Here is a 24,198-nt window from a genome sequence, read left to right as displayed (position 1 = left end):
TTTTAGTTTATAAATACGTAGGACCTGGTAAATTGATTGTCGTTAACTAAAAGTATACCAGATCCATTCAAATTATGCATTTAAATTAAAGTTCTTCACCAATCATAAAATAAATATTTATTCTAGTCGGATAAGGTAATTTCATACATTTTCCAGGCATTAACTTAGCTGCCTGGAAAAGAAACTTTAATTACCTCCTAATTCCAGGCATTTTTAATTTTTTCTAGATCTTAACTGCCTGGATTAAGAAAAGTGCTGGTTTTTTGGGCAATGTAGATATTTTCTTCCTCAACTGCCTGGATTAAATAAAATTATGATTTCTTTTAAAATGTTTTGATTTTTTGATGAAACTTTTCATATAAGAATATGAAAAATTACGTTTTTTTAGGTATTTATAGTTTATACAAGAAGTTGAGAAAAAAATATAATTTTTGAAAATTTATGAGTTCATAACTCACAAACTTGACTAGGTACAACTTCGAAATTTTGTTTCAATATTCTTTGGAAAATTTGGCTGGAACAAGTATAATTATGGAATATGCACCAATATTCTGGCTCGAAGGACCAAAATGTTGTGTCAATGACATTTATGTGTAAAAACTTTAAATTTCTTATAATTTAATTGTTTATACAGTTAGGTGATATCAAATGAGTGGTGGACCTGCCTATATGGGATTCCCTAAAAAAAATTTGGTGGTGTATTAATTAAATGACGTCTTTTGAACAAACGTTCTTTTTTCTTATCTAAATTTAAAACAGCTATCAGGTAAAATTATATCAGAGTCCAAGCTATTCAAGATCATTCTGCTCTCGAACTATCGATCTACTACCGACCAGAGTGTCGATCTTATGGACTGTTAAAATGAAGTATTTGATATATTTTTAAATTAAAGGTTAACATTTAAATTAAAGGTTAATCTCTGTAAGAACGTAGAAGATGTCATACTGACAGGTTAATATTAATCCGTGATAGTAGTATTAAGCTCAGCTCATATCTGAATAAAAATTGAAATTATTCTTTTAATTTCTATTAAATACCTGCGTTTTTATCAGGATATTTTAATTGCATCCTTTTTTCGTATATTAAATAATATAGCTTTACTCTAATGCATGTAATTATCCAAGACGCAGGAAGCAACGTTCAGGACGCGAGGCAAATTAAATTTTACGCTATAATCACAAGTTGCCGATGCCGCGGTACCGATAATCGGGATCTTATGCTAATTGCAATAAAACGCGAGAAGAGTCGACGTGCTTAAATTGCTTTCAATTTGCTTTTAGATGAGCTCTATTTCTCGTTTTAAGTCCGCTTCGGGTAGATTGCTTCGGTTAATTAAAGAACAACAGGATTACTCTTATTGCACTGAAAATATACTAGTAAAATATTTAATTTTATTTCGAAATTCTTGATTCCTCGGTCGCTCAACCACTTTTTAGTGCAATTTTAAATGTTTCATCCAGTTGCAAAACAATAATTTACTTATCATTGCAGATCTTCTGCTATATTGAAGATATAGTGCCTCCAACGTCTGCTATTCAGATATTACATAGGATAAAAGCACAGAAGTTCAATATGCTAGTGCCACACGAAAAGATTCGACCAGTGGTGATTACTATAAGACGCAAAGGAGTTGCAGTTATCTGGAAATATAGGCACCATGAGAGAGATCCATTATAGGATCCATATAGAATAATTATAGGAAAAAGTGAAAAAATAAGCAAGTCAGGGAGCTAAAATATCGGGAGGAGAAAAATCTGCATCTACAAGGTATGCAGCTGAATCTCACTTAGAGAGAAGATAAGAGACGTGTCTTTATTTTATTATATGCTAAGAATAAGTGGAGGAGAGAGATAAATTGAATTAGAAAAATGGGCAAAAACATGAAAAGACCACCAGGAAAATCTTCAAAACGATACTAAGAAAGTTGGACGTTAACATCACAAGAGCTAAAGAATAAATAGGAATATGTCTTAATACAAGAAGAAAAAGAGAATAATATGTGAAGACGCAATAAGAGGTAACGAGGATTGAGTTTTGAATATGGAGTATACTTGTTTATTAATCCTTCGTGATTGTGCTGTTAATAATCTGGTATAAGAATTGTTTTTGCAGTAAGACAAATTTTCCCTGAAAAAAAGACAGTAGATAATTTAGAATTGTTTTCTTCATTGATTGATTGAGTCTTTATATTAATAAAAATGGTTCAAAAATAATAGATATCACTCCGAACAATATCAGAAGAATTCGTCAAGTTGGATGTGGGGTCAATAAAAATCCGAGCTGTTCAAATCTTTTCTATTCTAATGCCGACGTTTCGGCCTATATAAGGCCTTCTTCAGGGAGTTAGAGATAATTTAAATTAAAATTAAATGCGAATGTACAAATGTACTTAGAATAGAAAGTGTATTTGAATAATTGAGTCAGTAAACGTATATCCTACCGACTGCGCCAAATACGTTTACTGACCGAAACAATTTCTTTCGAAAAAAAATATATTTTATTCAAAGAATGGAAGGAGTCATAAAGTAATATTCTAAGCGATATTTAATCAATGCATTAAATAAATAAATGTATTAAATTTTTTTTTAAGAATTTCTACACCTGATTCGTAAAATTTAACTACATTCGCCCACCTACTATTTTGTTAGACGTTTGACCTCAGTCACAGCCACTCAAGCGTGAAAAGTTGTACAGGTCCGCCCTTGAAATTTATTCGTATTTAAAATTTTATTATTTTGGATTTTTGGGTTTAGTTTTATAAAGTTAGAAATTCAGGATAGTTGATAGCAAGATAATATTTAATTTTAAGATAAGTACGTAAAATCAGTTTAACCAAAAATTTTAATTTTTTTTTAAAGCACACCTCATTTGCCTCATATTTAGTTATTGTGCATAATAGGAGAGATTAGATAATAATAATAATAATAATAATAATAATAATAATAATAATAATAATAATAATAATAATAATAATAATAATAATAATAATAATAATAATAATAATAATAATAATAATAATAATAACAATAATCCTTAAAATCAGTGGGATAGAGAGAGATACTAAAGAAGGAATCGCCAGAACGCACGTATTTTATCTTTGTTTAATAAACTGGCTAAAAAGAGGTGGGAAGTCGATGAGTGCTGGGAGTGTTTAAAATGTTTTGTAAGATGCTTGGATTTTAGTGCGCAATCAATTTTTTGATATTATTTTCTTGTGATATTACTCTCTTTCTAAAAATGGACATTTTCGAAAAAAAAAAATAGTGTAAGACATGCGTTTTTCTGTACATTTAAAATGATTTCATAAATGAATTATATAAGATTTTTCCATTTAAACATGTATATCAGGCAACAATAAATACGATATAGGCGCACGGACTATTTAGTGCGGCATCTGCGATACATTAAAGATTCTAATAGATCTCTCAACTGGACTTTATCTCTGGCTGTTATTTCAATTCCTTCTTAAGACAATGCTGACATGTTTCCATACTTTTTCCAGAATCTTGATGATGCTCTCCTTTCCTATATTCTGTTGTAAAGTGGTACTCTTGTAGCAGTTAAAGTCACCTTACTATTTGTTCTTTAGGTTTTTTGAACTGCAACAGCCATGGCAGACAAGTTGCTGTCAATATGTCTCGTCTAGTCATTTAAATTTCAACTTGTGACTTTGATGGCTTTTTACTTAAATAACTTCCTACTTTGGCTCCAATTCCAACATTGCTTGCATCTGTATCCAAAATAAAAGTCCAGGAATCGGATGCGTTAAAATTGGAGATATGCACAGTGTACTTTTTAGCCTTTGAAATGCTTCTTTAGAGTCTGCTGTCCAACTAAATATCATTTTGTCTTCCCTGAGTTTATGTAGATGTTTTGCAAGTTTTGCGAAATTTCTTACAAGTCTTTTTTAATGTGTACAAAGGCCCAGAAAGCTTCTTAACTGGTGTTTGCCAGTAGATCGTGGCCAACTTTCGATTGCATCCACTTTATATGGACCAGTCTTGACACTAAAATATTAATCATTCTTGTTTTTCTTATTGTCGGTCCCGTTCCTCTTGTTCTTCTCTTTTTTAAGACACGATTTTAAGTTTTCTTTTATGACTTTCATTAGATTTTCTCGTTTTCTATCTCGCTATTCATTTTTTTTCGTTATGTCATCTCAGGTCATTCATCAGGTCTAATGTTTCTTGTTTCGTGTTTCTCTTTGTGTCTATTTTTTCATGTTCTAGTCTTTGCTCGTCAAATTTATTACAGTAAAATGGGCTTTCAGACTTTTGACACCAATTGTAACGAAATTCAAAAAACACACTTCTTTCTGGATCACACTCACTCTAGGAATACGCTTTTTTATGTTAGGAAGGTAACACATTCCAAGGTAAGCAACAAAAGATTTAGAATTTTCTACGTTGTTTTTGCCTATAAAGACCAATCATTTCAAGAGAGTACTGACGTTAGAACATTGAATGACTAGAATCAGTAAACAATAACTTTGTTTGAGTTTAACATTTGATCAAAAGCAAGGGGGTGTCTTGTTTACAAAAATATTCATCGAATCTCTGTTGTTAACTTTACACTCATTTTAAAAAAGAGGCAATTTTCAGAGATATATATTAATTTCACTTATTTGTGTTGGATTTAGGAGTCAATAGATGAATTTGAATGGAAGTTCTGTGATTTTTCTTTAGTTTTTAGTTGAAAAAGGTCTCATTTGAGTGTTTTTGTGGACTATTAAGAGGGTAAAAACTTGAGTTTTGAGAGTGGAAAAAAGGGGATCCTTTCACAAGTAAATGCTGATACTGTCATAACATCATTTGAAGAGAGAACCGTCATCATAAGCGTACAATAAGGGATCATTAAAATAAATCTAAATAGACACTTGGGAAATGTGTTTGAAATACAAAAATATTTATATTTTAAAATTCAAGTATTTTTTCAATCATCATCTCTAATCAACTAAAATCTCTAATCTAATCAACGTAAACTACAAAATACGAGCAAAATAGTACTAGATATAAGAAGAAGAAGAAGAATGGCCTGGTTACACTATTGACATTTAATTTCTGTATATCAAATAATTTTCTAAAACCTTTTATTGACAACCACCTGGGAAATGACAAGTGGAGAAGAAAATATAATAATCCAAATAATAATGTAAGTACATCAAGTGAACTGTTTAGAACAGTCTGGGCTCTAGAATCTGTGAAATAGAATCATAAGTTAAAAAAGAATTAACAAAGGAAAGGAATATTGATGAGGCTTTAGGAAGATTGCAGAACAAAAACCCAGTCCACTGTTTAAGAGGAAGGAGTATGCCATAGTACATAATATGGTAAATGGACTAAGAAAAGTAGGAATTGTGCCTGAGATGGCATACTTTCTGGTTGACGGAGATAATTTTGGAAAATTAAAATATATTATTGAAAAAAACCTCAACACAGAAACCCGCAAAAATGTCAATAAAAGATATTTCTTCACTTCCTGTTGCTCCTTCGATATTAAAAAGTAGAAAGCCGAGAAAGGGAGGAAAATATGGCTTGCTTAATACAACACCTGAAATTGAACTTGCCAAAGCAGCGATTGTCGAAAAAGAAGCAGCAATCTTGAGAAAATCGGCTAGAGCAGCAAAAAGAAAATTACCTGTCATTGATAAAAGTGCTGAAGAACCTGAAAATTTTCAAGTCGCTGCTGACGACGAAGATGACGTTGCGTGCCTTTATTGCAATGAATTATATTCGCTGTCACGCTCCAACGAAGACTTGATTCGCTGTCAACAATCTGCAAGGTGGTGCCATTCTGAATGCGCTGGAGTTAGCAGAAGGGTAAAAATATTTATATGCGATTTATGCAAATAAAATTTTCTTTGCCTCGGCAATTTCATAAGCAAGCTTGCGAATATCCTCAGTTGTAAGACCAAAGAAACGTACTTCTTACTCCTTTATATAACTAACCAACTCATTTTCTAACTCAGCATTGAAAGTTGGGACATGTCCTCCTAAGTATCCTTTAATGGCTCCTCGATCATTCTTAGCTCTTCTTCTAAGCGTAGTGTGGGGCACATTGAACGTCTTAGAAGCTAAAAGCCATCCCATTCGTCGATTTCTAACTGCTTCTAGTGCTTGGGTCATATTTTCTTCACTCCAACTTTGTCGCGCTGATTTTTTCGAACGTATTTACCCACCATTGTTGCCAGCAAACCTAAAAAAAAAGAATACCTTAATATTTAAATAATACGAGTCTTTTACCTATAAATCTCAAATCTAAAAAATTAAATTTATCATTCACTAGGTAGTTAGTAACTTCCAAATATTAAAAAAAAACTTACCAGGGACAAAAATTGAACCCATAATATTAACAAATAATAAGGGTAAGATGGTACTATTCACCTAAATGCCAACTAACCCTGAATGGCATTATTGAATTTTAACGTAAATTTTTAGTTAACAATTATGATTTAGGTAAATATTTAATACCACGTAGATAGATATTTTATAAACTAATGATGGTAGACATTTTTTTTCATAGGAAATTAAAATTTCTTAGAGTTACAAACATATATACGATTCTAAGTAGAAAAGTCATTACTTACCGTAACGGAAAATTAAGCCTACCTTCTCGTTCTACACTAACAAACGAACTAAATCTTATGTAAAACCACGTGCACCGAAAATTATGAACATTGTTGTCAAACGATGTGTATTATCCGTAAAATTGCTTCTAAGCCGACTGACTCATCAGGTATGCCATCTCAGGCACAATTCCCCTTCATACAGATAAAAAATTACATTTAAGGCTTACGCGGACGAAGAATGTTATAGCTGTACAACTTGAGCAAATACCAGACATGAGTCTACCAATAATGAGGAAATTCTGTACATATCATATGAATTTTTAAAGCAGTGGTTTTCAAAGCTAAAATCTATGGTTATTAGCTACGTTTACAACGCGGGTACCAAATATTTAATATTTGGATCAAATGATGTCACGAGGACTATTTTTTCGGTGTAAACGGCAGCGCACTAAAATTTGATGCTTCCCAAACAGGGTAGATTAAATTTAGTTTTTTTCGGTGTAAACACCTAGAACCTATTTTGAAGTACCAAAATGACAAGTTTAACATTTTATTGGATGTTAGCTTACGAGTTTTTTATTTTTGTAGATAAAAATAAAGAAGAAAATACAGAGGACAAGCTTCAGCCTTGAAAAAGAAATTATTAGTTTATTTTTATTATCTTTAAACAATAACACTCTTAAAGATTTATGTCCTAGGTAGTCCTTAGGTTATGTCCTATAATTCTTCGTCTAAACTCACTTCAACTGACATTTTGATCCTAGAGATAGTCCTGGACTAATTTAACCCTCAAAATCAATTCTTGTAAACAGGGCTGTACTAAATAAAAATAGTCTATCATTTAATCTATGGACCTAATAGATCCGCGCGTTGTAAATGTAGTTATTGATGACTGCGAAGGAAGTGATGAAGTAAAGTGAAAAATACAAAAAATTTATACCTGTGAATCATACAAAAAAAGTCGAGACTCCGGGGATAATAGAGGCTAATATACCTAATTTTATTACTATAGCATTAATTTTTGTTTCTTAAGCAAAATAAAACAAAGCCATTGATATTTTCAAAACCACATGTGCAACTATTAATACCCTCTATTTAAGAATAGAACTAAATAAAATCGCTCACTTTCATCGTTAAAATCCTATTCTTGGAACGACAAATCACACATGTTTCTTAGGTTAAACCAGCCAGACGACCATATGTCTCTTTACGACTCGGTCTTTTATTGGGTTCAACAAAGTATAACAAACGACCCTCATAAATATGATTTTATTATATTGTTTTCGAATTTAAAAAAAAATTAAGAATTCTTATTGCGACAAACGATCACAAATGTAGGAAGATCACTTTCGTTCGCGTCACGCCTTGTTTCACTTCATACAAAGATACTAAAGTTCCGGTTAGACGATCAGCGAGAATTTAAATAACAGGGAGATTATGAACCAAACAACAAATATTTTCCAATTTTTATGTAATCCCGGTAATAAGCTGTTGCGGTGCCATCGCGGCGGTTTCTAAAACACGATGTTTCATTCTGAAGCACGAAATTTGATATTGTGGCCAAGATAATGGAAGATGAGCGGTTAGGTGATGAGGTAACCAGGGATTTTTGAGATTTGATGATGGAGAATGGCTATTATTCAGGTCAACTGATCAATACCTTTATCAGTTGCTTATATGCGATTAGTATCTGTTTCTTAAAAAAAAACGCTCTTTTTTCATGTATTTCATGGATTTAAAGGCAAGCAACTGTTGTTAAAATGAGGTAAAGGATTTCTACATAGTATCTCCTTTTTTTATATAATTAGAAATCTCGAGAGATTAGATTATTGAAAAATATAATTATCTTCACTATGGTGGCTCGGCTAGATAGATCTATGAAGCATATTTGTATTTATCTCTCCCAAGGATAATGTTTTAGGTTCCTTTCTACTATTTCTAATGTCAAAATATTATAATATTGTGATCATCATAATAGGTGACTTGGCACAATTATATTTAATCCTATAATAAGATATGTACTAACATCGATTTGTCGTCATAATCCATCTAACAGAAATTCATTATAATAATTGGTAAATATGCCAACGTTGGATGTCGTCCTCTCTCTAATGATATTTTAGCATGCGATTCGGTCTATACCAATACTACAGTTGATTTGTTATTATTATCGCTTTGTAAGAACTAGTAAATATACAAACGTTGAATGCTGTCCTCAATTTAACGGTATTTAGGCGTATAATTAAATACGTACCGCAATTAAATGCATCTATAAAAATTGGATGCTATTGGATTTATAAAGTATATGTACGAAGAAATATCCATTGCCTGTACTAAATTCACATTTTTACTGCATTAGTTAAATATAAATAATAACCTTTAAAGATTTTCATCTCAGTAAACAGCTGTAAGTCATCCATCGACAATATGGCACTGAATACTCTGCTATGATAAAACTCTAATTGTCATTATTCAAAGTATGGACAAGACAGGACGCCTCTGATAGCACCGCCCTCGCTTTTTTCTGATTCGTCAAAGAACCGTGATTGATACAATAATGGGCGTGTATAAAACGATCAGTGGCGTACAAGTTTACTCCTTAAGCAGCTTTAGTTAAAAAAATTAGATAGAGTTCATAAATCTCAGATAAGTTTAAAACTTCCATTTCAAGCTTAGTTCTACTAGATTTTTTGAAAAAGTTGCTGAAGGCAAAAAAAAACCGTATTTTCTACAATATTTTGAACTAAGGTTTATATTTTGGAAAAATGTTCGAAAGTTGTAGTTTGACAAATAAATGAAAAAAATAAAAATGTCTGCCATTTAAACAAAAAACGAACTCCCAATTGGCTTATTGGCAATATCTCCTCGCAATATCTCTTGCTCATCATCCTGATTAAAATTCTGCTAACTACAGAAATCTAATTGTTAAGTGCGGTAATAATAATGCAACAAAGCAAGCATAACTATACCAACTGACTTTATGCGACGTATTATTCCGACGTATAGACGTATTTGGTACTTCTTTGCAAGATCAATCTTTGTAGAAGGTCATCAGTAGTTTTAAGGTACATACCTTTTTTAACTTTGCTATTGTGTAATAGGTATCTAATTCTAGTTTCCTAATTCCCCCCTTTCCTAATCTAGTCTACTTTTAGAGATTTGAATTATTTGATTCAGAAGTTTGGTACATTTCTGTAAAATTTAGTCATTTCTATGTAAATACGCAATAATTTCAGTGGTCTTTTCAAATCTGTAATTGTCTGAGACTGTTTCTCAGAATTTACCTCAATTCGTACAGTTTGCGCTTAATCTTTGTCTTTTGGCAATACTGCTTTAGAAAAATCTTTTACCAACTTCATTGTTCTAATTCTCTCTTCATTGTTCAGGAATAATTTTGTTTCAAGTAAAATTTATTAACTGTACTGAACTTACTTATGTAAGTCGAAATACCGAGGTATCCTAGAGAATTATGAAAATCCACTTCTCTAAGGCATTTGATAGGGTATATCATGTAATCTTACTTAATAAACTCATTGGTGTTGGCCTATTAGGAAGTTTCTTCAGGGATCTTTTAATATAATTTAATAAAGTCTACTATTTTTTCATTGACATCAAATAGTGTCTTACCCACAGTCATTTCCCCTACTTTGCTGATGACCTTAAGCATAATTTATTAAATGAACTGACCTTACCTATGTATTTGGACATACCGCAAGGTGCCTTGTAGAGGGGTGAGTAGGTTCAATACATATATACATTAAATCCTTCAATGTATTTGACAGGATAAACCATAAAATTTTGCTGAATAAGCTCAGTGGTCTTGGCTTATTAGGTTCTCTGATTCTAATTTATATATTCTTTAAATTCTCCAGTTTAGCAACTTCAGTTTAACAATCTTCCTTGGTGAAGTGGTTTTTTTTAAGTGTCTTCCCGGTGTTCTCTACTATTCATTTTGTTCATGTGACATCAAACACTATTTTACCCATATTCAGTTCCTCTATTTTGCTGATGACCTTAACCACAGATGTAAATAGCTCCGTGCGGAGCTATTTACATCTGTGCCTTAACCCTGGAATGCAACTTGGGGTACATTTGTACCCCTTCATTAATCATATCTCAAGTTAAATGGAAGTGGGCGGGGGAACGAACGCCGACGTCTTATTAGTTTCAAGACGCGGCAAGTCAGTTCGCGTGCCACAATTGACATTGGCACACGGTTTTTTCTTTTCGAGATTTGTGATATTTGGGGTTAGCGCGTACCACAGTGTAGCAGTTTAGGTTAAATATACTCTGTGATTATTTCGCTTCTCAGTAGATTTTGGTGATTATTATTATATGAGTAAGTATCTTTTTTTTGAAAAAATTATCTAAAATATGTCTATAATACTTTGAAAATATTTTAGTTTTTTTTTAAGTTATTATATTTTTCTTTGATTTTTAAGTTATTATTGATTTTCTTTGTTAGGCTGCACGAACAATGGCTGGGCAGAAAAAGTTCTTCGACCTAACAAAGCCTGAAGATGTCGGAGAAATTAATCGCATTCTCTATGCATCTGATTCAGACAGTTTTTCGGATGACAGCGAGGAGGAAGATACCGTTATACCTGATATTAGAGAGGAGCCAGAAGAGGATGAAATACGCGGCAATCAAATCAATATTAATTCTTTTATTGCACCAGAACAGACTCAGGATACCTTTCCATCTGATATAGATTCGGAAGATGACAATATACCATTGGCAGAAATACAGGCGATCACATACATATGGTGGAAATTTTACCAGTGCCTACCAAATTAAGGGGTAAAAATGGGTTTATGTGGTCAGGTAAGAAAGGCGCAATTCATCGTACATCAAAACGAAATCTGGTTTTGCATTTACCTGGAAACAAAAACGAAGCAAAACATATAACATAGGGAACTGAAGCTTGGAAATTATGTTTCACTCAAGAAAATCTCGATAAAATTACCCAATATAGTAATAACGAGATCCAAGTTCAACGATTGAAATATTCAAATAAGAACGATGACCAAGATACTGATGCACCTGTTATTACGCCAGTAGGTATGAGACCCTCTTGGACTAAGGATACAAACAGCATTGAACTCCAAGCACTTTTCGGGCTATTTTATTATGCCGGTTTTATGAAAATGGGCGGAGTTTTGACCAAGGAACTATTTGATAAAGACACAGGAATTCCAATATTCCGTGCTACCATGCCCGAGGCACGTTTCAGGTTTTTGATAAACTGTCTTCACTTTGACGATAAGCAGTCCAGAGCTGAAAGAAACTTTCAACTGATAAGCTTGCAGCTTTTCGAGAGGTATTTGAGAGGTCAATCGTTAAAATGAAAAACCTATAAACTCCTTTAGAATATATTACAATTGATGAACAATTTTGGTTTTAGAGGGCGATGTCCTTTTAAAATATATATCCCTTCAAAGCCCAATAAATACGGAATCAAAATTGTGTTGTCCTGTGATGCCAAAACAGCTTTTGCACTTGATGCTGAAATTTATATAGGAAAAGGTTCCACACCAACTGATGTTCCTGTAGTTCAGTATTACTGTAATAAGCTAACGAGTTCTGTCCAAGGAACAAATAGAAACTCGACCATGGATAACTGGTTTACTTCTATTGAGACCGCGAAACATCTTTTGGAGACGAAAATTACCATTGTTGGTACTGTGAGAAGAAGTAAAAAAGAAATTCCTGAGTCGTTTTTGGAACTCAAAGAAAGGAATCAAAATTCTGCCATGTTTTGCTACAGTGGACATCTGACACTGTTATCATACTGTCCTTGTGTGGACAATGCTAAAAAAGCAGTAATTATGCTTTCGACAATGCACGAAAAAGGTGATGAGCCATTTACGACCAAGTTACCAGAAATTATTCAATTTTATTATTCTACAAAAGGATAAGTGGATACTTTAGACCAGTTGTGCCACACTTATTCTACTGGTAGAAAAACACGTCGCTGGCCATTATGTCTGTTCTATAATTTGTTGGATATTCTGGGATATAATTCAATGATTCTTTTATGGTGAAATGAATAAAGAAATTGTAAAGCACAGGAGAGAATACCTCAAGAAGCTTGCCCTTGACCTGGTCAGACCGCACATGATGAGTCATTTGGAAGCTCCAAATTTGAGGCGCGAACTCCGTGAAACTATATGTAGGGTCCTCAAGATAACCACTTCAGAAGAAGTACCTACTAGGCTTGCAACAACAGTGGGTAGGTTAGTGATTTGTCCCAGAAGAGAGGATCGAAAATCGAGAGTAAGCTGTGCTGTATGCAAAAAGTTCGTGTGTTTGCAGCATAAAAAAAAATATGCTTAGTGTGTGCAGCATGAACATTTTATTATGGATGTGCGTTAAAAATGTTCTTAGAGACTCGGTTTAAGTTATTATTTTTCTATAAGGGAATAAATTTTTCTTTTTTCTAAGATACGACGTGTTTTATTTGGGGTACGGTTGTACCCCTATGTAGCAGATGCAGAATCGGAAATAAGTGTAGCATTCCAGGGTTAAGAATAATGTATTAACTGAACGAAACTTACTTATGTATTTGGACCTTAGAATATTGAAATGCTAGAAGTAGCATGCTGTCGAACTATGGGGAGTTTGTTTGCTGGCAATAGCTCTAATATAATGATGCCATACTTCTGTGCAAAAAGCAAAAAAAAAATTTACAATATCATTAAAATTTGTTACTTAATTTGACAGATACAAAAGAATACTATTCTTCCTGAGTAAATTATCAAATATTTTTTTAAAATAAACTATGATAAGATACTCTTTAATGAAGTCGATATTCATAGTTAAATGAATATACCGGGTGGTGCGTCGCCGAGCGGAACATAGGAAAACCCATGTAAATTTTAAGGGAGTCAATTATTGGCTTCCCTGTACATTTTACAAAAAAAATTTAAGATCACTTTTTGAAAAGACCAATCCCTCGTGCAAATCCCTAGAAACTATGCATCTATAGAAACGTTATATAATAACTGATATAAATGTCAAAGTGGGATCCTATTGGATTTATGAACTATTTATACGAAGAAATATCCATTGCCTGTACTAAATTCACATTTTTACTGCAATAGTTAAACATAAATAATAACCTGAATTTTCGTCTCAGTAAACAGCTGTAAGTCATCTATCGATAATATGGCACTGATTTCTCTGCTATGATAAAACTCTAATTGTAATTATTTAATGTTATTAATTAATTTAATGTTATTATTTAAGGTATAGACAAGACAGGACGCCTCTGATAGCACTGCCCTTGCTTTTTTCTGATTCGCCAAAAAACGGTGATTGATGCAATAATGGGCGTGTTTAAAACGATCAGTGGCGTACAAGTTTACTCATTAAGTATCTTTAGTTAAAAAAATTAAATAGAGTTCATAAATAGTTTGAAACTTCCATTTCAAGCTTAGTTCTAGTTTTTCGAAACAGTTTCTAAAGGTATTAAAATCAGTATTTTCTATAATATTTTAACTCAAAGTTTTTTTTAGATTGTTTGAAAGTTGTACATCAACAAATAAATAAAAAAAATGTATGTCAATAAAAAAAACAACCATTAATTGGCTTACTCGCAATGAAATAGCCCACTCATCATCCTGATTACAATTCTGCTAACTGCAGGGATCTTATTGTAAAGTGCAATAATATTAATAATACAACAAATGCGAAATGAATTTAAATTACATTTGCTTACAAATTTTTTAATTTTTGCACGTTTGTCTTTAGCAGTCTAGTTTTTTACTTCAGGAGTAGACCTCATTGTCCAAAGTCTTTTCTCAAAAAAGAATAGTGTTTTGTACCTCTTTGCAAAAAGCATTATCAATCTTTATAAAAGATCATGTGATCGGTACTTTTAAGGTACTTTTTTTAGCTTTACTGTTGTGTAATAGATATCTAATTCTAGTTCCCTAATTCTCCTTTTGATAATCAAGTCCTTTTTTAAAAAAATTTATTGCTTTATCCACAGAAGTTTGGACCATCATTAAACTTTAGTTATTTCTATATATACTCGTATATGCAATAATTTTAATGGTTGAACTTTTCAAATCTCTCATTATCTGAGACTGCTTCTCAGGGTTTTCCCTTAATTGGTACAGTTATTGGTGCACTATCTTTCTCTTTTGGCTGCTTTATAAAAACCTTTTACTAACTGCATTAATCCGTCATTGTTCTAAAATCATTTAGGAACAGTTTTGTTTCAAGCAAAATTCATTAACAGAAATGAAATTACTTTTGTATGTGGCAATACTGAAGGGTTCGCTAAAAAATTGTGAAAAGCATGCATATATATCGACTTCTCTAAGGTATATCACGCAATCTTACTTAATAAACTCATTCGTCTCACATGTGTCCAATACTATTGATTTTTTTCGTCATTGACATCAAACACTGTTTTATCCACTTCCTCTATTTTGCTGACGACTTTAAGCATAATGCATTAATTAAACCGAGCTTACTTATGGATGTAGACATTCTGAGAGGTGCCTTGAATAAGGGTGAGAAGGTTCAATCCATATATACATCAAGTCCTCTAAAGCATTTGACAGGATAAACCACGAAATCTGGCTGAATAAGCTCAATAGTCTTGACCTATTATGTTCTCTGATTCCAACTTATATATTTTCTAAATTTTCAAGTTTAACATCTTCAGATCTTCCCTAAAGTGGTTTTTTCAGAGGTCTCACCTGTGATCTCTACTATTCATTTTGTTGATGACAAGATATTCTTTAATGAAGTCGATATTCAACGTGAAATGAATGTAGATAATGTATTTTAAGGAAAAAAGTGAGTGGCATGGCAACGCTGCTCGATCCCATTATTGATTCCACCAACATGAGGAATCACTACCAGTGACGTCGTCAAAAAATATTTACATGATAAATATTTAATAATCATAGAGTATGCTTAAATGTAAGTAATATTACCGTTCATGAGGTTTTTTTAACGCACTTCATTAGAGTAAAGGTCCTATCAAACAAATATCAGTTTTCGATCACTTATTTAATATGTCATCAGACATATACAGGGTGCTGACTTCAAAGGAATAGTATTTCTATATCGGAAACTACTAATTCTTTACCTCTACTACCTAATTTCTTTATTGAAAATACATAATAACGGTATATAGGCAACTGGTGTATATAGGCATTTTGCCATTTGGTAAGACAACAATAAAACATGATGATATAAGTCTGGCTAGTAAAACCTTGGACAAAACTCCAGTTTTCTGTTTTCTATAGTCTATTAAGTATTTTCAGAAAAAATATTTAGATTGAAAAAATATATATTATTATTTCACTTATACTCGTATTTCACATACATATTCATGTCTTTATTTTTGCTTATTACAAAGATCCCCTATTCTACGTTTATGCAGATGGTTCCCCCAAGACGTAATGTTATGAAAGTATCGGTATTTATCTTGAATAGCTACAAAGTTGAAACTAAATGAATGATAAAAAATGAAAACTCACGACTGCAATCCGAAAATTGAAATACTCATAGATTTCAATGTACAGCACTGTTTCATCTTTAATTGAGATTCTGTGTAATTAGTGGAGGATCGAGTAATTGTGCAGTCGATGTATTAGTGAGATGGCAGATCGGGTCGAAGTATAAGACATAAAAGATGAGCCAGTGCAAAAATAGGATAAATATAAAAAATATATGACAGGAATAAACCTAATTTAGTATTAGTAACCAGTCTGCTTTAGTGTTTTTCAGAGTTATAAATATATAACGGATCCGGTCTTCACAACAAGCTAATAACTCATCAGTTTCTAACTTTTTTATTGTGCAAAGAAGCCATCAGTCTTTGCCGAACGTTGAAGCTACAGGAAACTTCGGTTTCATAGATTATTTAATTAATGTTTTAGTAATAATTAGAAACTGTAAGAAGATATTGTTTTCTGTAGGTAAGAATAGTGCAACTCCTTATGACTGGTGACTTTAAGGCAGAAGATTGACGAACTCTTTGAAGCATTAAAGCATTAGGAATGGGACTGTTAATTGTTTTTTTTTTTGCTTTAAGGATGTTATATTTACTCTTGGAATAGGTTATATCTATCAATTATCAAATAATTTTTATTATGTGTTATTATATAGCTAAAAATTTTCTTTTTTGGAAATTTGTATAAACTTGACAAAACAGAATCGGTTATCATGTTTGTAAACAAAACACCCCTCTGCCCCGCATCACATGTTGAACTCAAAAAAAGTTTTTGTTTACAGATTCTAGTCTTTCAATGTTCTAAGATTTGGACATGCTAAACCGTGTTCTGGAGAGAGATGAGGACGATCATTCCATATAAACATTAACTTCTCCAAGGCATTTGACAGGGCAAACCATGATATCTTGCTCAATAAACTCAATAGCCTTGGCCTATTATGTTCTCTGATTCTAACTTATATATTCTCTAAATCCTCCATTTTAATAACTTCAGATCTTTCTTAAAGAGATTTCTTCAGAGGTCTCGCCTGTGTCCTCTACTATTCGTTAAGATAATAAAACACTGGGTTACCCGCTTCCTTTGCTGATGATCTTATGATCAGAAAGGTTGCCTGTTCTGGTGAGTGCCTTGCACTATAGAAAGATCTCAGTAATCTGATACTTCTAGGCTCCAATTTAGTTTTTTCTGCGCATCTTAATTACATTATAAATAAATTATTAAGATTTATTAAACGTAGCACCAGAAACTTTAATAAAATTGACTCTATCAAACTACTGGATTTTGCCTTTGTCACAACATATTTAAAATATGTATTTTTTACGTATGTTGGGTTGGAAAGAGTGTAACCTAAATTTTGCAGGTAAATTTACTAAGTTTTTTTTTAATTATCAAAAGTTTAATTATGAAAATCTCCTTGAACCTTGACATAAAACTTCTCTATAAATTGGACCATTCAACGATAGAACCTCTTTATTTCATTTTGGGATTTGATCAATTTCCTTGCATGTATGATGTCGCAATATTTACTTCATCCAACTTTTTGATATACCTTTCTACAGGATAAACTAAACTATAAATTCATGTTAAATAATGAATTACGAAGCTCTTGATTTTTTTGCACCTTTTCAACCATTTTTGGGAGCTTTGACTGCTCTTCCACTTATTATTGTTACTTCATATTTATGCTTTTAAGTTTTATATTTCTTGAGCTTGTACTGTTAAGTCACATTAATAATTCTATATTACTTCGCCATTCAAAATCACCAAACCGTAATCATGATTAAAAAAAAAACAGTTATGTAGGTGAGAGTAATTATCAAAGATCATCATCTAACATTCCCATCGTGACACGTATCAATTCATCATGCGAATTTTCCGGCTCCGAAGATCCTCGAGTAAACATCTGTCAGGCAGTGATTTATCTAAGAAGCAATATCGCGAACACTACCCGGAAATTTGGAATTCAACGACCGATCGCCATCTCTTAAAGGAAATGGTATGTGTGATGCGAAGAGATACAAGCAGATGCAAATTATGTCTTCATTCTTGATTTTTTTTTTGTTGGCTCGGCCGGTATTTACTGCATATGGAAGCTGAGTAAGATGAAAATACTACAAATTTTACTTGACCCAGCTTGTGTGATGGAGGGAAATGGCTTATAACGGTTATTAGAGATCTTTATAATAGTTGGCTAAAGAAAACGGAAAATAGTGACCCATTTTCTATAGTAAACATTTTTGCAAGAAATTTAATTACAGGCAAAACGGTTTTGAAATAGTATAGAACGAGGCGTCTTAAAGCTTAGTTTCTTTCATGTCAATTTGTTAAACTGTATTTTCAAGTTTATGAATTAGTTTCATTAAAGCAATTAATATCTTCATCTAGTATTAGGCTTTTTTCATTATCTGCTTTTAGACATATGCTTCTTTGCCATTTTTTTATGATATTCATGTTTGTGTTATTCAAGTCCAAACATTTATCTCGTGTTTCTTCATCCAAATATTATTCGAGTTTGGTAATAGATTCTTAGTCTCAGATAGCTTATATCGGTTGAATTGTAAGCCTTTATTATTCCAGGTAATACATGTAAAGTTACAATGCAGCTTGGTAAGATGTCCAAAAGAGTTATTTATTCATCGTTTTACACTTCCAGGGAGAACTAACTGGGACGTTCAGGTTGATCCAAGTCCAACATGATGTTCATATAAGTTCTCACTTAATAAGAAATAACTTCCATATACATGATTTAAATAATATTCTTCTTACACTTGATACTTTCTTAACTATATAATATTCTCCAAATTTGTGGTTCTGTGGAAAACTTTCCAGTTTTTTGAGTACAGACAAAATTGTTGAAAATTGACGTTTCTAATCGCTCGGAACTTGTTTTTCATGAGCTTACTTATAGGAATTTTAGCATTTGGAAAATTTACTTCTGACAATCCTGATTAAATCCAGATATTGTTTAAGCGAAACTTCTGTGAATTTTAATTTTAAGACCTTGACGTCAATCTTCTGCCTTAGCATTCAAAAATTGCACTATTCGTATTTTTCATATTAAGTCCTATTTTGCACTCACTATTCTTTCATTAAATCTTATACTTGGACTCGATCTTCCATCGCACTCCTACATCTTTCTACGCCATTACTCGATCATAACAAGTGGCAATGAAAAATTGTTTTTAGTTTTTCGAAGTCTCTTTAAATAAAGTCGGTAAAAGGTAACAATGATTTTGACAATTTTTGATTTTTCTCGGTTAACTTCGGAAGTATCCGGAATTTAAAATTTGTTAAGCATCATTTTATTAAGCTTTAAATTGCGCAAGTTTGCCTTCAACCGACGGCAACCGACCCTGACTTTAACCGACCCTGTAACTCTTACGGTTTCCGAGATTCCAATGGTCACCCTCGAATTCGGGACACCCTGTACATCTGAACTGAAATCTATGAGTATTTCAATTTTCAGATTGCAGTCTTTATTTTTTAGCATTTATTCAGTTTCAGCAGCCCGGTATTCAAGAGTTTTCAGTGTAAATTTGGAGATTCTGGTAGCAAAACTTAAGTGAACAATCACACGCAAAGTTCACAAATAAAGTCCGACTCTAAGAGTTCCTTTCTGTTTTAATGATATTCCGAAATGACGCAAGTGGTACGCCGCACGACATTTCGAAGGTTAGCGAGAATCTTCCGGAACACCGTTCTGCTAAGTATATAAAGAGCCGCATCGCCGATAGTTGTCAGTTTAGTGAAGAAAAGTTGGGCATATTGACACGAAATTTAAATAGTTAAATTAATACACTTAAAATAAACATCTCTAGTAATCGTGAGTTATCGTATTTTAGTAGTGTAAGTATGTAAATAAATCAAAGGAGAACAAAACGAAGTCTCGGTCTCAAAAATTCTTTAATTTATTAAAATGGTGACACGTGTTTCGCTCCTAAGAGCATCATCAGACCTCAAGAAGATTAAAAACACGCCGACTGGGACAAAATATACACACACACTGGAAACACACTAAGTATGTAAGTTGACCATTTTCGATTCATTGAATTCACACATAACAAACGGAAGAAAAAGCTACATTGGTGTTAGGTGTGGAGTGTTAAATTAGACGTCCGTCAACTTGGTCAAAAGTAAATACAAGCAAGTCGAAATAAATGGGTCTATAGTGTGTAGTAAAAATGCCAAAGCTGGTGAATTTAAAAGTTGCCGAGCTGAAAAGGGAGCTGGAGGAAAGCGACTGCAAAATGACGGGAAACAAAGCGGTCTGGAAGGTAAATTGTTACAAATTTTGGCCAAGCTGGAGTGCAAGAAAATTCTGCAAACCTGTAAATTTTGCAACACGGAAAAAAAAATTACAAACTAAGAGAGGAATTAAAACAAGACACTTCGGAAAATCTAGGAAGTTCAAATCAGAATAGCAACATTGGACATCAACACTTTCGACGAGCTACCCTGTAGACCTTCAGCAGTGGACTATAAGAACGAAGTTTGTGCCAATACGGAATCTGTTAGGCTAACTCGTCTTAAACCACCTCAATTTGATGGTACGACATCATGTTATTATCATTTATTAAGTTATCAGCATCAGTTTGAGGCGGCTGCAAATAAAAATAGTTATTCATCTAGAAAACAGGACACCTAACCCTTACGTCAACGATTACTTTGGCAAATTATTACTACAGGCAATTGGAGATACGTTATGGCCAATCACACCTAGAACATGGAACATGTCTACCACGTGCAGCTAAAACATCGATGCCAAGAGTGAAGGGAGTTCTTAAATGAATTTGAAACGGATATAGCACGTTTAGTTCGAGTGGCATATCCCGGACAGAATCATGGAACGTTAGGCATACCAAGCATTCCTGAATGCTATGGCGAAATGAGGCAGTACTTACTACTAGTACATTAACCTAAGGTACACCACACGAGATCTCGCAGGTTAGCGAGAATCTTGCTCAACAGCGCTCTGCCGAGTATATAGAGAGCTGCGTCGCTCATAGTTGTTAGTTGTCAGTTAGTACTGGTTAATGATATTAGCTCTAAATCGATCGGTGCCCATATCTTCAGCAATTGATTGGTTCAAGGAATCTTTCTATTTTAGCGAATCTACACCATATAATAAGGGGTTCTGATAACGAAACTGAAATGAATAACCACACCAGTTGAATGCTTCGTTCGAAACTAGGACCAAGGCAAAAATACATTATTGTATTAAATGGAGTTTTTTTCCAAGTCTCCTTAAAGTCTTAATTTCTCGGTTTATTTTATTATCTTTTATTAACTGAGAGGACAAAATGATCAATTACAATAAAGTGATCAAATACAATATTGTAGATTCGTTGCTTACGATGGCTCCTATTGCAGTTAAGCAGGAAGCATCCAAGACATACATACGTCATACATCTTACTTCATCCTCTGGATCCTCTACCACCTCTATCTCTTCCTTAAAACCTGTGAATCCACATAAAAGAATTCTTGAGTTCTTTTCAAAATTATGAGACCTATTAACTAACTGACTACAAGTGCGAACTACAAGTAATACTAAAAGCTAATGCAAAAATGGATGTAAGAATCTGACAATCTGAAGATATTGGATCTGTCTAAGCCTTTTGTACTCTGGATCTATATGTACTGGAACTTCGTTGGCTCAATCATGTTTCCCATATATGGATAGATTTCTTAAATCTTTTATAAAATGTTATTTGATCTAGATTTCTTTAGCTTCATCATTTGACAAAGACTAATATTTATAGGAATGATTTTTCAATTTATAAAGGAATTCTTCAATGACATGGTTTGTAGTTTCAGCAGCTCGGTATTCAAGAGTTTTCAGTGTATATTTGGAAATTTTGATAGCAAAGCTTAAGTGAGCAATCACATGCAAAATTCACACTCCGACTCTATGCATGAGTTCCTTTCTATTGTAACAATATTCCGGAATAACGCAAGTGGTAGGCCGCACGACATCTCGAAGGTTAGCGAGAAACTTTCGGAACAGCGTTCTGCCGAGTATATAAAGAGCCGCATCGCCGATAGTTGTCAGTTTAGTGAAGTAAAGTTCGGCATATTAGCACGAAATTTAAATAGTTATTAAATTAATACACTTAAAATAAACATCTCTAGTAATCGTGAGTTATCGTATTTTAGTAGTGTAAGTATGTAAGTTGACCATTTTCGATTGATTGAGTTCGCACATAACGGGAAAAAAAGCTACATTGGTGTTAGGTGTGGAGTGTTAAATTAGACGTCCATCAACTTGGTCAAAAGTAAATACAAGCAAGTCAAAATAAATGGGTCTATAGCGTGTAAAAATGCCAAAGCTGGTGAATTTAAAAGTTGCCGAGCTGAAAAGGGAGCTGGAGGAAAGCGACTGCAAAATGACGGGAAACAAAGCGGTCTGGAAGCTAAATTGTTAAAAATTTTGGCCAAGCTGGAGTGAAGTTGCAAGAAAATTCTGCAAACCTGGAAATTTTGGTAAAACTGGAAATATTACACACTAAAAGAAAGTTCAACTAAACTAGAAAGTTCAAAACAGAATAGCAACATTGGACGTCAACACTTTCGACGAGCTACCCTGTAAACCTTCAGCAGTGGATTATAAGAACGAAGTTTGTGCCAATACGGAATCTGTTAGGCTAACTCGTCTTAAACCACCTCAATTTGATGGTACGACATCATGGAATAGTTATCAGCGTCAGTTTGAGGTGGCAAAAAAATAGTTATTCTACTAAAAAAATGACATTACCCTTACATTGGCTTTGAGATGAGATGCTACTGCCATCCTACAAAGAAAGACCCCCGAAGAGTAAGGAATCTACGATCACTTTGGCAAATAATCACTACAGGCAATTGGAGATGCGTTATGGCTAACCACACCTTGAACATGGAACAAGTCTACCATGTACACCCAAAACATCGATACTAAGAGTCAAGGGAGTTCTTGAATGAATTTAAAACCGATATAGCACGTTTAGTTGGAGTAGCATATCCCGGTCAGAATTATGGAACATTAGGCATACCAAGCATTCCTGAATGCTATGGCAAAATAAGGCAGTACTCACTACTAGCACATTAACCTACAGGGTACACCGCACGACATCTCGACGGTTAGCGAGAATCTTGCGGAACAGCGCTTTGCCGAGTATATAGAGAGCCGCGTCGCTCATAGTTGTTAGTTGTCAGTTCATTGAAGTAAAGTCTGGAATATTGGCGCGAGATTTAAATAATTATATTGCGTCTAAACCTTATATAGATTTCTGAAATATTGTTAGTTAATGTCTGTATTTCTTTTCAAGGTGTTAAATGTATATTTTATCATTGGGAATTCGTAGGCTCAATTACTATACTCATTTCAATTTATTATTAGGGCTCCATCTTTTAGATTACCTACTTAGATATTAGCTCTAAATCGATCGGTGCCCATATCTTCAGCAATTGGTTGGTTCAAGGAATCTTTCTATTTTAGCAAATCTTAACCACATATTAAGAGGTTCTGGTAGCGAAACTTAAATGAATACCCACACCAGTTGAATGCTTCTTTCGAAACTAGGGCCAATGCAAAAATAGATTATTGTATTAAATGGATCATCATGGTGTGAATTAGGTCTTATAGTTAGACTCGACCTTTCTTTTCATTCTTCAAGTCTTGATCTCTCGGTTTATTTTGTCGTCATTTATTAACTGAGAGAACAAAATGATCAATTACAATAAAGTGATCAAATACAATATTGTAGATTCGTTGCTCACGATGGCTCGTGTTGCCTCCCCAGTTAAGCAGAAAGCACCCAAGACATACATACGTCATACATCTTACTTCATCCTTTGGATCCTCTACCACCTCTATCTCTTCCTTAAAACCTGTGAATCCACATAAAAGAATGTTCGAGTTTTTTTCAAAATTATGAAACCTATTGACTAACTGATAACTACGAGTAATACTGAAACCTAATGCAAAAATGGATGTAAGAATCTGACTATCTGAAGATATTGGATCTGTCTAAGCCTTTTGTACTCTGGATCTATATTTACTGGAACTTCGTTGGCTTAATCAGGTTTCCCGTATATGGATAGATCTCTTACATCTTTTATAAAATGTTGTTATTTGATCTAGATTTCTTTACCTTCATCATTTGCCAAAGACTAATA

Source organism: Anthonomus grandis, chromosome 2 (genome assembly GCF_022605725.1).
Source record: "Anthonomus grandis grandis chromosome 2, icAntGran1.3, whole genome shotgun sequence".
NCBI classification, from domain to species: Eukaryota; Metazoa; Arthropoda; class Insecta; order Coleoptera; family Curculionidae; genus Anthonomus; species Anthonomus grandis.
The sequence above is the reverse complement of the archived record's forward strand: the minus strand, read 5'-3'. Positions refer to the sequence as shown.